General features: G+C 46.0%; 1 protein-coding gene and 1 long non-coding RNA gene across 2 annotated transcripts in view; one reads left to right on the top strand and one right to left on the bottom strand.

Moving 5' to 3' along the window:
- The window catches only part of LOC115482307 (NXPE family member 1-like), a 198,564-nt gene that overhangs the window by 54,551 nt on the left and 129,180 nt on the right, over nucleotides 1-14,833 (bottom strand). The gene's annotated exons all lie outside the window — the stretch shown is intronic.
- Nucleotides 7,755-12,900, top strand: LOC115482308. The gene is made up of 3 exons (XR_003944065.1): nucleotides 7,755-7,967; nucleotides 8,561-8,622; nucleotides 12,663-12,900. It is a non-coding gene; the product is annotated as an uncharacterized LOC115482308 (long non-coding RNA).

Genomic DNA, 14,833 nt, shown 5'->3' on the forward strand with positions numbered 1-14,833 from the left:
AATTTCAACAAGAAATGTTACATATTTACTCCCCTGTTTACTAAACTGTGCTAGCAGCTGCCATGCACAATGCCAACACAGCCCATTCAAAGTGGCACTAGCGCGGCCTAGTAAATAGGGAGGGGTGGGAGTGGGGTGTTATTCATCACACATGTATTACTATGAAACAATATTTGATTATCTTAAGCTGTGTTGATGTTACTAACATTTTGGCATTACTACCTAGCGATTTTTGCATGTTAAAAATGTTCAAGCTAAAACACAGTAAAATAATGCCATTAAAACTATACAATTAACAATTTGTCAGAATTTCACAGTCACTGTGAATGCTCAAAGTGTTCACCCCCAGCTTTAACACAGGGCTTCAGTTGCTTTGGGAAGTTCTTAACAGCGTTGTCTGTCAGTCCCTGTGGCAGGCTGTCCCAGATCATCTGTGACGCTTCCTTGATTTCAGCAATTGTATGAGGCTTTGGGTGGAGCCTTGTAATAGGCCTCTACCATTGCTCCCCAGACAACTATCTATGGGGTCCTTTTACTAATGTGCGCTGAAAAATGGCCTGCGGTAGTGTAGGTGCATGTTTTGGGTGCGCATAGATCCATTTTTCAGTGAGCCTGCAAACAATGCCTTTTTAACAATTTTTGTCAAAAATGGACATACGGCAAAATCAAAATTGACACGCGTCCATTTTGGGTCTGTGACCTTACCACCAGCCATTGACTTAGCAGTAAGGTCTCACGTTAACAGTGTGATAAGGCAGTGCATTTTTTCTAGCGAAAAAGGTGCTGGTACTCAAATGACAGGCCACCTTTCAGGGGTGGGGTGGTCATTGGGGGATCCACCCCATAATAGCCAAGCTCCCTGCAACCAGTCACAGAATCTATGACAAGGCAGAATAGGTGTGTAGAGCCTGAGCTCTTTCAGTAAAACTTGGGAACCATGGGTCAGTTTTAGCAGACAGGGGAAAAGGTGTCAGTACTCAGTACCCCCAAGTACCCCCTCAAAAAAAGCCCTGGGTAATCGTCTACACATGTAGAATGACAATTACCGCAAGGTTTCTGCTGCACGCCAGAAAATAAACATTTTTTTCCGGCGCACATTACACAAGCGCATCAAAAATGAAATTACCACAAGGGCCACGCGGTAGCCAGGTGGTAACTCCAAATTGACGCATGGGTGCACATAGGTGCCTATCCTGCTTATTTTTGAAGGAGAAGGGCCGCCATCTTCTGACACAAATCGGGAGATGGCTGGTCAAATCGGTATAATCGAAAGCCGATTTTGGCCGGCTTCAACTGCTTTCCATCACAGGGACGGCCAAAGTTCAAGGGGGCGTGTCGGCAGTGTACCAAAGGCGGGACGGGGGCTTGGTTAAGAGATGGCCATCTTCGGCTGATAATGGAAAAAAGAAGGGTGGCCCTGACGAACATTTGGCCGACTTTACTTGGTCCCTTTTTGTTCTCGACCAAGCCTTGAAAAGGTGCCCGAACTGACCAGATGACCACTGGAGGGAATTGGGGATCACCTCCCCTTACTCCCTTAGTGGTCACCAACCCCCTCCCACCTAAAAAAAAAAACATTTTTTTGCCAGCCTCTATGCCAGCCTCAAATGTCATACCCAGCTCCATCACAGCACTATGCAGATCCCTGGAGCAGTTTTTAGTGGGTACTGCAGTGCACTTCAGGCAGGCGGACCCAGGCCCATCCCCCCTACCTGTTACACTTGTGGTGGTAAATGGGAGCCCTCCAAAACCCACTGTACCCACATCTAGGTGCCCCCTGATACCCTTTAAGGGCTATGGTAATGGTCTACAATTGTGGGGAGTGTGTTTTGGGGCAGGTTGGGGGGGCTCAGCACACAATGTAAGGGAGCTATGCACCTGGGATCAATTTATGAAGTCCACTGTAGTGCCCCCTAGGGTGCCCGGTTGGTGTCCTGGCATGTGAGGGGGACCAGTGCACTACAAATGCTGGCTCCTCCCATGACCAAATGGCTTGAATTTGAGATTACTACTACTACTACTACTACTACTATTTAGCATTTCTATAGCGCTACAAGGCATACGCAGCGCTGCACAAACATAGAAGAAAGACAGTCCCTGCTCAAAGAGCTTACAATCTAATAGACAAAAAATAAATAAAGTAAGCAAATCAAATCAATTAATGTGAACGGGAAGGAAGAGAGGAGGGTAGGTGGAGGCAAGTGGTTACGAGTCAAAAGCAATGTTAAAGAGGTGGGCTTTCAGTCTAGATTTAAAGGTGGCCAAGGATGGGGCAAGACGTAGGGGCTCAGGAAGTTTATTCCAGGCATAGGGTGCAGCGAGACAGAAGGCGCGAAGTCTGGAGTTGGCAGTAGTGGAGAAGGGAACAGATAAGAAGGATTTATCCATGGAGCGGAGTGCACGGGAAGGGGTGTAGGGAAGGACGAGTGTGGAGAGATACTGGGGAGCAGCAGAGTGAATACATTTATAGGTTAGTAGAAGAAGTTTGAACAGGATGCGAAAACGGATAGGGAGCCAGTGAAGGGTCTTGAGGAAAGGGGTAGTATGAGTAAAGCGACCCTGGCGGAAGACGAGACGGGCAGCAGAGTTTTGAACCGACTGGAGAGGGGAGAGGTGACTAAGTGGGAGGCCAGCAAGAAGCAGATTGCAGTAGTCTAAACGAGAGGTGACAAGGGTGTGGATGAGGGTTTTTGGTAGAGTGCTCGGAAAGAAAGGGGCGGATTTTACGGATGTTGTAAAGAAAGAAACGACAGGTCTTGGCGGTCTGCTGGATATGAGCAGAGAAGGAGAGAGAAGAGTCGAAGATGACCCCAAGGTTTCGAGCTGAGGAGACAGGGAGAAGGAGAGAGCCATCAACAGAAATAGAAAACGGGAGGAGCGGGGAGGTGGGTTTGGGGGGGAAAATGAGAAGCTCGGTTTTGGTCATATTTAATTTCAGGTGGCGTTGAGACATCCAGGCAGCAATGTCAGACAAGCATGCTGAAACTTTGGTTTGGATGCAAGGTGAGATATCAGGGGTAGAAAGGTAGATTTGGGAGTCATCAGCATAGAGATGGTAGGAAAAGCCATGGGATGAGATTAATGAACCAAGGGAAGAAGTGTAGATAGAAAAGAGGAGGGGACCAAGAACAGAACCCTGAGGTACGCCGACAGGCAGAGGGATAGAAGTAGAAGAGGATCCACCAGAGTGAACACTAAAGGTGCGGAGGGAGAGGTAGGAAGAGAACCAGGAAAGGGCAGAGCCCTGGAATCCAAGTGAGGACAGGGTATCGAGAAGTATGCTGTGATCGACAGTGTCAAAAGCAGCGGAAAGATCAAGAAGAATGAGGATGGAATATTGACCTCTGGATTTAGCCAGTAATAGGTCATTGGAGACTTTAGTAAGCGCAGTTTCGGTTGAGTGGAGAGGGCGAAAACCAGATTGTAGTGGGTCAAGAATAGCATGTGAGGAGAGAAAATCAAGGCAGCGGCGGTGAACAGCACGCTCAAGTAATTTGGAGAGAAAAGGAAGGAGGGAGATGGGTCGGTAATTAGAGGGACAAGTAGGGTCAAGTGAAGGCTTCTTAAGGAGAGGTGTGACCACAGCATGTTTAAAGGCAGCAGGGACAGTCGCAGTGGAAAGTGAGAGGTTGAGAATGTGACAGATAAAAGGAATAAGAGTAGGAGAGATGGCATTAAGAAGGTGGGTGGGAATGGGATCAGAGGAACAGGAGAAGTGTAGTTTCCTCAATAGTAACTTCAGGAAAGGAGGAAAGGGAATGAGGGGAAGGAGAGAGAGGGGAACGGACTAGGAGGGAGAGCTGGTGAGGTAGAGAAAGCAAAGTTTATCTTTTGAACCTTGTTGTGAAAGAATTCAGCAAGGGTCTGAGGAGATAATGAAGGGGGAGTTGGGGGAGGGGGCACCTTGAGGAGAGAGTTCAATGTGGTGAAGAGAAGTCAAGGATTAGAGCCAAGAGAGTTGGTCAGTTGGATATAATAATCCTGTTTGGCACGTAAAAGAGCAGATTGGAAGGAGGTCAGCATGAACTTAAAGTGTAAGAAATCAGCAAGGGCCCGAGATTTCCGCCAGAGGCGTTCGGCGGAGCGGGTACAGGAACGTAGGTAGCGGATATTAGAAGTCAGCCAAGGTTGGGGTTTTGTACGCCTTACAGGGCGCCTGATCCTAGCCAAAAAGCACCTGGAAACTCTGTGCACTTGGAGAGAAGGCCCTGGGAAGATCGGGGTGGAACTGGAGTCACCCCGGATACAGCTGTGAGGAAATGCAGAAGGGCTGCAAGTCCTCCACAGCACCTGGTGGGAGCGCTGGGCACATAGAGCGGAGGCCCTGAGTGGATCGGGGTGGACCTGGGTGTCACCCCAGAGAAGGCTGTAAGGATATGCAGATGAGCTGCAAGTCCTCCACAGCACCTGAAAGGCAGCCGGTGGTAGAGGTGGGCACCTCTCAGCTGAGGAAAGGCTTACCAGGGGTTAGGCCGAAGCCAGCATTCCTCCCCCTGAGGGTCGCCTGATCCTAGCCAAAAAGCACCTGGAAACTCTGTGCACTTGGAGAGAAGGCCCTGGGAAGATCGGGGTGGAACTGGAGTCACCCCGGATACAGCTGTGAGGAAATGCAGAAGGGCTTCAAGTCCTCCACAGCACCTGGTGGGAGCGCTGGGCACCTAGAGCGGAGGCCCTGAGTGGATCGGGGTGGACCTGGGTGTCACCCCGGAGAAGGCTGTAAGGATATGGCCGCCATTAGTTTCCATTATCGGCGAAAACCAATGTTGGACATCTCTAAGGGTGGCGATCTCTAAGGGTGGCCCAAATGTTGAGATTTGGCCATTCCCGACAGTATTATCTAAACGAAAGATGGCCGCCCATCTTGTTTCGATAATATGGTCGGGTACGCCGCTTTACAGGGCCGTCATTAGAGATGGGCGCCCTTATAGTTTGGCACCCGGTTCGATTATGCCCCTCTTTGCGGCTCAGTAAAAGGGCCCCCATGTTACTGTGACATCATTAACAATAAGCTGGTATCTTTTCTTTTTCAAATAATGGTAGTTTTACAATAAAAATATTTTTGAATTGCTGGGTAGTCATGCTAAAATGTCTGTAACTTCTCCATGTTTAAAGATAATCTCATACCACTCAGCACACAAATGTAGATAGTAACAACAAATAAAGCTATAAATTTCACATTTAAATTCCAAGCAGCAAAAAAACTCTAGGGGATTCAGAGATCTATATATCCCCTGTGGGGTCGATATTCAAAGCAATTTAAGCAGGAAGAAGAGGCTCCTGCCCACTTAAATCACTTGTCGCCACCTAACCCCCCCATATTCAGTGGCACTAAAGCAGGCAGTGCTACTGAATAGTGCCTCTGACTGCCGCTAAAAAAAGGGGCAAATCAGGGGCGGTATGGGAGGTGTCCAGGGTTATTTGGGTGCCAGTAGCAGTGCTGGCACCCGCATAGTTAAGTGGCCAAATTTAGGAAATCTCAAAAGCTATGTGGTTCCCGGCACTGAATATTGAGCTGAGGCCACATAACATTTTCTTTTTTTAATTTAAAAAAGCCCTTTTGCCCCCTGACAATGACCCTCTTTCCTTCCCCCCTCCCATCCCACAGCATGAATCCCCCACAGAGGGCCCCCCACCATCCAGGTAGGCACTACTTGTAGCCCTAGTGGTCTGTGGTGGTCATTGGGGACAGAAGCACAGGCCCCTTGCTCCTATCCCTTGCACCCGCTTAATTAAAATGGCTGCCGCGACCTCTCATGGGAGCTCATGGTACTGCGTATACTGCGGTACTATGTAGTACCACGAGCTGCCATGAGAGATCACAGTGCCAATTTTCATTCAGTGGCAACCTGCCCACCCCAAATTATCCCCCTGATATTCAGTGCTGGTGCACGGACACGATCTGTCACTGAATAGCAAGGGATAAATTAGCTGGCAAGGATCAGCGCTTAATACCTGTATGTGTTAAATGGAACTGTAAACCACTTAGGTCTAAGTGGTATATAAATGCTGCAACGAATGAATGAAAACACTGACCGCCGTCAGATGAATTTCAGGGACGTACAGTGGTGGAAATAAGTATTTGATCCCTTGCTGATTTTGTAAGTTTGCCCACTGACAAAGACATGAGCAGCCCATAATTGAAGGGTAGGTTATTGGTAACAGTGAGAGATAGCACATCACAAATTAAATCCGGAAAATCACATTGTGGAAAGTATATGAATTTATTTGCATTCTGCAGAGGGAAATAAGTATTTAATCCCTCTGGCAAACAAGACCTAATACTTGGTGGCAAAACCCTTGTTGGCAAGCACAGCGGTCAGACGTCTTCTGTAGTTGATGATGAGGTTTGCACACATGTCAGGAGGAATTTTGGTCCACTCCTCTTTGCAGATCATCTCTAAATCATTAAGAGTTCTGGGCTGTCGCTTGGCAACTCGCAGCTTCAGCTCCCTCCATAAGTTTTCAATGGGATTAAGGTCTGGTGACTGGCTAGGCCACTCCATGACCCTAATGTGCTTCTTCCTGAGCCACTCCTTTGTTGCCTTGGCTGTATGTTTTGGGTCATTGTCGTGCTGGAAGACCCAGCCACGACCCATTTTTAAGGCCCTGGCAGAGGGAAGGAGGTTGTCACTCAGAATTGTACGGTACATGGCCCCATCCATTCTCCCATTGATGCGGTGAAGTAGTCCTGTGCCCTTAGCAGAGAAACACCCCCAAAACATAACATTTCCACCTCCATGCTTGACAGTGGGGACGGTGTTCTTTGGGTCATAGGCAGCATTTCTCTTCCTCCAAACACGGCGAGTTGAGTTCATGCCAAAGAGCTCAATTTTTGTCTCATCTGACCACAGCACCTTCTCCCAATCACTCTCGGCATCATCCAGGTGTTCACTGGCAAACTTCAGACGGGCCGTCACATGTGCCTTCCGGAGCAGGGGGACCTTGCGGGCACTGCAGGATTGCAATCCGTTATGTCGTAATGTGTTACCAATGGTTTTCGTGGTGACAGTGGTCCCAGCTGCCTTGAGATCATTGACAAGTTCCCCCCTTGTAGTTGTAGGCTGATTTCTAACCTTCCTCATGATCAAGGATACCCCACGAGGTGAGATTTTGCGTGGAGCCCCAGATCTTTGTCGATTGACAGTCATTTTGTACTTCTTCCATTTTCTTACTATGGCACCAACAGTTGTCTCCTTCTCGCCCAGCGTCTTACTGATGGTTTTGTAGCCCATTCCAGCCTTGTGCAGGTGTATGATCTTGTCCCTGACATCCTTAGACAGCTCCTTGCTCTTGGCCATTTTGTAGAGGTTAGAGTCTGACTGATTCACTGAGTCTGTGGACAGGTGTCTTTCATACAGGTGACCATTGCCGACAGCTGTCTGTCATGCAGGTAACGAGTTGATTTGGAGCATCTACCTGGTCTGTAGGGGCCAGATCTCTTACTGGTTGGTGGGGGATCAAATACTTATTTCCCTCTGCAGAATGCAAATAAATTCATATACTTTCCACAATGTGATTTTCCGGATTTAATTTGTGATGTGCTATCTCTCACTGTTACCAATAACCTACCCTTCAATTATGGGCTGCTTATGTCTTTGTCAGTGGGCAAACTTACAAAATCAGCAAGGGATCAAATACTTATTTCCACCACTGTATATTTAGGTTCCTAGAGGGCACCTATATGTACCCTAGTCTACAAAGGAAAGCAGCTGCCTAATTTCTTTACAGAATAGTAGTATAGCAGTGCACATATATGCATATAATGTAGGGACCATTTTTTTTTACTCTTATGGACTGCGGGGAAGTAGTCATGGCAATACTGAAACAGCACAAGTTTACGATCATCCCCTGACGAAGCTGATGGTGAAATGGGCACCCGTTGGGATCTTCTTCAGATAAGTGCTGCTTCACCCCATTTATTAACTATTTTGAGTGCCTGAAATATATTTTATGAAGTGATTATTTTGGTAAGTGGAGGTTTTTTGACCAATGATTATGCCACAACCTGGTTGATAACAGTATTGTGAGTTCCTAGCAGTGAATGCTTGTGACACTGCCCGGATGTCTGAAGTTTTTTCTCCATTTAGTCTATTTAATATTGGATAGCGTGTGAAAGTGATTGTTGTTGTTTTTTTTTTTACAGTATTACATTGGTGTGACCACTTACACCAGCCATACAGCTGGCATTAAGGTGCACTCCTAGATAGAAAAAAAGAAAAAGCATGCAAACTATATAGTATTCTATAATTTATACATGTTTGAATCTTTTTTGTAGAATTACTCTCCATTGTGGAGAGGAGCAGAGAATGGGAACTTTCAATGCCTGAAGATTGATCTGACTAACTCTTAAAATTAGCTGGTCAAGTCTTTTGAATATTGACCCTATAGCCTCCCCATAGTAAAATGTTTTATTGCAACCTGTTTAGGAAGTGACCTCAGATCTTGCAGCTTAATTTCTGCAGTCTTGCAAGCATCTGGTCTATAAATAATATCACTTTGATGGCATGCTTGTGTTGTAGAAATAGAATCATTATATCCTGTTCTCCATATTGGTTTGAAGGTTGAATGTTCGTCTGGAAATTCCCAAAACCTTCACCTCCGTTGATGTTGGTCACTGTAACAGTAAGTTTGAGCTTTCTTAGATTTTCATTGGGAGGGGAGAGGATTTGGTTACACATGCTGGTTTGTTTGGTGTAATCATGCCTTTACCACCAAATTTGTTACCACCATTCAAAATGCCGGACAAACTCTACTTACAGTTATTTCTCTTTGGTTCCCAAAGGTAATGCTGCCAAACATATTGCATTGTTGCTTTAAGAAGCAGCTCAAGACCTTCCTTTTCGGTAGAGCATATGCTTTGGGCCCTCCTGGTGTTACATCCCTCTGAGCCTCGGCAGCCACATCGACAAACTGTCACTTTCCCCTCTCTCCCATTGTTCCTCTTTCCCTTCTCTGACACTAATTCCTGTATTTTGTATTAATGTTGCTTAATAGACTATTGTACGCCACATTGAGCCTGTCCATGGGTGGGAATAATGTGGGATATAAATGCCATAAATAAATAAATGTGAAACAGCCTAGGTGGCTAGGGAGCTGAATATCATGTGCATAGTATGAGACAGGGGCACAGCTCCAGGCTGCTGACCCTTGGGGTTTTGATGGGTAGGGGGGAGAGCCCCCACCCCCACACCAATGTCCATTGTCCAGGCTGATCTCTTAATAAAACCTCAGGGCCTTTCTATCAGCAGCAGAAGTTGCTAGATAAAGCAAAACATAGGTTCAGTAATGCTGTACATATAATAAGTACCACTGAATTAATATGGCAGCTATGTACCTACTTCAGTACACAAGTTAGGCCAGCTTTCTTAAAGGTCTAACTTATGTATGTAAGTTATCCAGGCAGCAGCTGAATTGTACCACTCTCTGAATAACTTTTGGCCTGCTCCCAGCACTTACCAGGAATAAATAAATATGCATAGGGTTGCCATCTAGATCCAGATTTGCACGACAAGGTTGATCCAGTCCTGACCTTATCCCATTACATGTAGGAACTTGTGGTTCTGATTTCCTCTATTGGATTCCCTAAGAAAAGCCAGGCTACAAGACCCTGCAAGCACCGGGGTAAGCCCAGGACTGAATCAACCCTGATAGGTGAAGCTGGATCTAGTTGACAACCCTAAATGTACATACCTTCATGCATTTACCCCCAAATTTTATAAAAGTCATTACAAATTGTGCATGCAAATTTGGGCATGTGCCTAATTTGTGCATGCAATATAACAGAATAATGAGCTAATTAGCACTCATAATTGGCTTGTTACCAAGCAATTATTGGCACTAATTAGATTTAATTGAAATAAATGCAATAATTTTAGGTGCAGGCTCCTCGCCTAAATTTTATAAACAAGTTCAAAAAGGGAGTGCAGAAATGGGAGGGTCGTGGACAGAATGGAGCATTCCTAAAAATTATGTCCATCTTTTGCTTCAATAATATGGTCGGGGATGCCCAAATCATGAAATTTAGGTTGACCTTAGATAAGGTCGTCCCTAGTTTTTGGCTATCATGGAAACTGAGGATGCCCATCTCAGAAATGACCAAATCCAAGCCATTTGGTTGTGGGAGGAGCCAGCATTCATAGTGCACTGGTCCCACTAACTGAATGGAAAAAGCCCTTCCCTTACCAATCCGGAAAGGAACGGGCATGCATGAAGGAAATTGCATGCAAATGAGCTGCTCGCTGTTAGCTCATTTACACATGATTTCCTTCCTAAGGAGGGGAAGCGACGGCAGTTGAGGACGTCCTTCCCTGTGATGGCAGTTGAGGATTTCCAAAATGTGGTCTTACAATCCAGAGGTGGCCTGTTCAAATCCCACTGCTGCTACTTGTGATCCAAAATCCAAATAAATAAATAAAGAGGATATCAGAGGCATAGACATCCTTCTCACAGAAACATTCACATTTTGGACATCCTCAACTGTCAGAGGCATAGCGAAGGACATACTCTAAAAAGAAAAAGAGTAAAGTTTTTGAAGTTGTTTTTTTTCAGGGTGGGAGGTGGTTAGTGACCACTGGGGAAGTCAGGGGAGGTCATCCCAAATTCCCTCCGGTGGTCATCTGGTCAGTTCGGGCACCTTTTTGATGCTTGGTCATGAAAAAAATGGACCAAGTAAAATTGACCAAATGCTCGTGAGGAACGCCCTTCTTTTTTCCATTATCGGCCGAGGACGCCCATCTGTTAACCACTCCCCCATCCCGCCTTCGGTACACTGTCAACATGCCCCTTGATCTTTGGTCTTCCCCACGACGGAAGCAGTTGAGGATGCCCAAAATTGGATTTAGATTATGCCGATTTGGTCAACTTTAGGAGAAGGACGCCCATCTCCTGATTTGTATCAGAAGATGGGCGCCCTTCTCCTTCGAAAATAAGCAGGATGGCACCTAGAAAAAAGGGACCTCTGACATTTTTCCAAATTATCCAAAAACTTCTTACTAACTTCTGCATGAATTTCAAGATATTTCTGAGAAATTTATTTTTCAACTTAATGGAGTTCCAGCGCATCAAGCTCGCAAAATAGTCAAGCTTTTAATTAATAAAACCCCAGACTGGCATTGAATATCTGGGGTTTTTTCAGTCAGTTTGAAGATAACTGCCGGGACTTGGGCATGCCTAACACTTGGACGCCCTCGACCCAGTGCACTACAAATGCTGGCTCCTCCCACAACCAAATAGCTTGCATTTGGTCATTTCTGAGATGGGCATCCTTGGTTTCCATTATCGCCGAAAATCAGAAATGACCAAGTCTAGGGACGATCATCTCTAAGGATGACCAAATTTCAAGATTTGGATGTCCCCGATCATATTATTGAAACGAAAGATGGACGTCCATCTTGTTTCGATAATACGAGTTTCCCTGCCCCTCCATTGGAACGTTATGTGAGGACGTCCTCAACAAAACTTGGGCGTCCCCTTCGTTTATGCCCCTCCACGTATAATCTGAGCACAGTAACGGCACTTACATGTAGGTGCTAAGGTTATAGAATTAGATGGTTAGTGGCTTATACTCATAAAAGTTAGGTATATACTGCCAGATTCTATATAGTGTGCCTAGAGATCTGCACCAAAATCCAGGCATACTTTATAACAACGTGCATAATTTAATTGGCTTAACAAGGTAATCAGCGTTGATAACAGCACTAATTGGCAATAAATAGAATTTACACGCACAACTCGCTAAGTGTACTCTGCAATGAACTGTGCCTAAAACCTAATGCGTGCATTTCAAAAGGGGCATGGTCATGGGCTGGGAAATGGGCATTTCATGTTCGTTCCAAAATTTATGCATGTAGTTGTTATAGATTATAGCCCAGTGCATGTAGATCCATGCGCAGGGATTTACACCACATTTTCATTGGTGTAAACACTGGGATATCAACTAAGTGTTTTCTATATATTGTGCCTAAATCTAGGCACCACTTATAGAATACGCTTAGGCGGAAATGTTTGTCGCACAAATTTTTTAGGTGCCTTATATAGAATCTGGCCCATAGGGGAGAATTCTATATATGCCGCCTTAAAAATCAGCACCATAATACCACGTGGTTAGTGTGATCCTTTAAACTACATCTAAAGTTACACATAGTGTATAGAATATGCTCACATGCCGTTCTTGCAACTAAAATTTAGGTGCACCCATTTAGGTCAGCTAAAACCAGGCCTAAATACCTGCATCTAAGTTAGGCACAGATTGGGTGTATTCTATAATAGTGCGCATAGTTTTTTGAAGTGCCCATATTAGAATTTGCACGCACCACGTTATAGAATACACCTAGGAAATTGTGTGCATTCTAATTAAAGTAAATTAGTGCCGCTAATTGGTTGTTAAGTGCCAATTATCAGCTTTGATTAGCTTTTTAATCAACCAAATTAGCACACACATCTTAAGGCACTATATATAGAATTTGGGGGATAAACAACAGCAGTTTTCAAATATTGGGCACACAATTTATTGAATTGTATTCTTCATGTAAAAAGGCCAGACAACACAGGGGTATGTTCAGAACAGAATCTTCACTCAGCAAACTGAAACTTGAAATAAGTGGTGGTCGTTGCATACACTGCCAGCTTCCTGAATAGCATACTCTTGTGTTTCATCCTAATAGAGAATGACACCTTGACCAAAGAAAAATGCACAACTGGATTCAAGTACCACTTCCCAGGAGGATATTTCTTGCAGAATACATGGAACCCACTCTTCTGCAAAATGACACCATACAAAACCATGGATGAGATTAACACTTGCCTGAAAGGAAAGCTGCTGTATCTTATTGGAGATTCAACCATGCTTCAATGGATGACTTACCTAATGGACACAGTGAAGAGTAGGCATTTCTGCTCTCCTAATACTCTGCTCATGTTTATCATGATTAGACAATAGTTGAAAGTTGTCACAGCTGTAAGAGGGTTAAACACCTCCACATTGAAACCAGTGTTGTAAAGTAAGCAAGCAGTTCTAATGTTATTTTTTCTGTAGAATAGCTATAGTGTCAATAAAACATTTATCTGGTTAAATTGGAAGGCCATGAGGAGAGAAGATGGGATGACCGGGGGTGGGGGGGGGGGGGTGTGGAGAAAAAGGTGTCAAGAACCTGCAGAGGAAGGTGGGAAAGGATGTTGGACCTGTGGGAGACTACAGAGATAGAGAGAAAAAGCCACTGCACCCCAACCTCCACCCAATATAGATTATTAGGATATGGATGAAAAGAAAGAGGCAGATCCAGTAGGGGAATGCCGCCCACAAACGCCGAAGGATGACGAAGACAAGGGGGGGGGGGGGAGAGGATTAGGGGTTTAGAAAAGAATAGGGACAGAGTGCAGCTACAGGGGCAGAGGTAAGGAAAGAGTTAAGGAACGAGAGGGGAGGGAGAAAGGGGGGAGGGGTGACAGACACAAAAGACACAGGTAAAGGAGCAGAGAGTCCCTTTTGAGCCAGCAAGCATGAGAAAAGCAGCACTGAATTTGTTTTATCCAGACTAGCCACATGGGTCTCACCTTACCTTATTGGGGCCATTTTCCTGTGGCGATCCTGGGTTCAATAACACGGACGTGACATCACCGCTGGTTACGTTCCCAACCATTTAAATAATAATAATAATAAATGGGGAGAAGGGAGAGGTGAACCTGTGGCACGTGTGAGTTGCAGGGGGGAGGCGCCATCCACAGGCTTGCAGGTACGAAGGGGGGAAGACTGGTGTGTCCCGTCACTGCAGGATAGTAGTTGGGAGATAGGGCAGCAGCACTTCGTACAGTGAAACGACGGTGTTTTGGGGCTTGCTATGTCTCCCTCAGACGGGGGACAGTCCAGGAAACCAGCTCCATTAGGGGCCCCCTTTTTTGCCATGGATGCCCTGCGTCGCGAGTGGGGCTACGAGTGGGTCCGGGCAGCACGGGAACTGCGCTGCACTACCCTTGCCATGGTGGCTTATGGGAGGTCACCCAGCCGCAAATTCAAAATAGAAAATGTGGCCAAAGTAGCATGCTCGCCTGCACGCATACACTCCGTGGAAGGGGATAGTTCGGTGAGTGCAGCGTTGTTGCGGGTGCCGCGGAGCCCGGGGTTTGCATGCCCGGCAGTGAAAACAGGGGGCGAGCCAGAGACTAGAGCGGCACAAAATAGAACATGAAAATAAAAATTAAATAAAGATAATGAACTTTGCATGCAGGTGCTCGGTTGCTGCAGCGAGTGTGTGTGGCTGTTTCCCGAACAGCGAGTGGCACACTATTGTTATCCCCGGGCACAGGTGTTCCCAAGGGCCACGTGTTTGAATGGCACCGGTCTCGGGGGTGGTGCCTAACAGAGACTGGAGCAGCTCAAAAAATACAACAATAAATAAAATAAAACGACTGTAATGCGTGGGGCACCCGATGCTATGGCGATCGTGCGGAGCTGTCTGGCCAGCAAGGAGCGGAACTCCAGTTTATCCCCCCATGTGGCTGGACACATCTCGCCCTTGTGTTGTCCGGCAGTAAAGCGAAGTTTCTTACCTGAAGCAGGTATTCTCCGAGGACAGCAGGCTGGATATTCTCACGTGTGGGTGATGTCACGTCGGCCCCCACAAGATTTTAGCAAAAAATCGCAGAAGTCTCTTCTGGAGTGTTCCACCGCATGAGGTGCCCATACTGCGCATGCGCAAACACGATTTCCCACCCGTCGCGTGGTCACGCTCTTCAGTTGAATCCAATAGATGAAAAGAAATCAACTCCAAAGGGGAGGTGGGAGGGTTTGTGAGAATATCCAGCCTGCTGTCCTCAGAGAATACCTGCTTCAGGTAAA

This window comes from Microcaecilia unicolor, chromosome 12 (assembly GCF_901765095.1).
Source record: "Microcaecilia unicolor chromosome 12, aMicUni1.1, whole genome shotgun sequence".
NCBI lineage: Eukaryota > Metazoa > Chordata > Amphibia > Gymnophiona > Siphonopidae > Microcaecilia > Microcaecilia unicolor.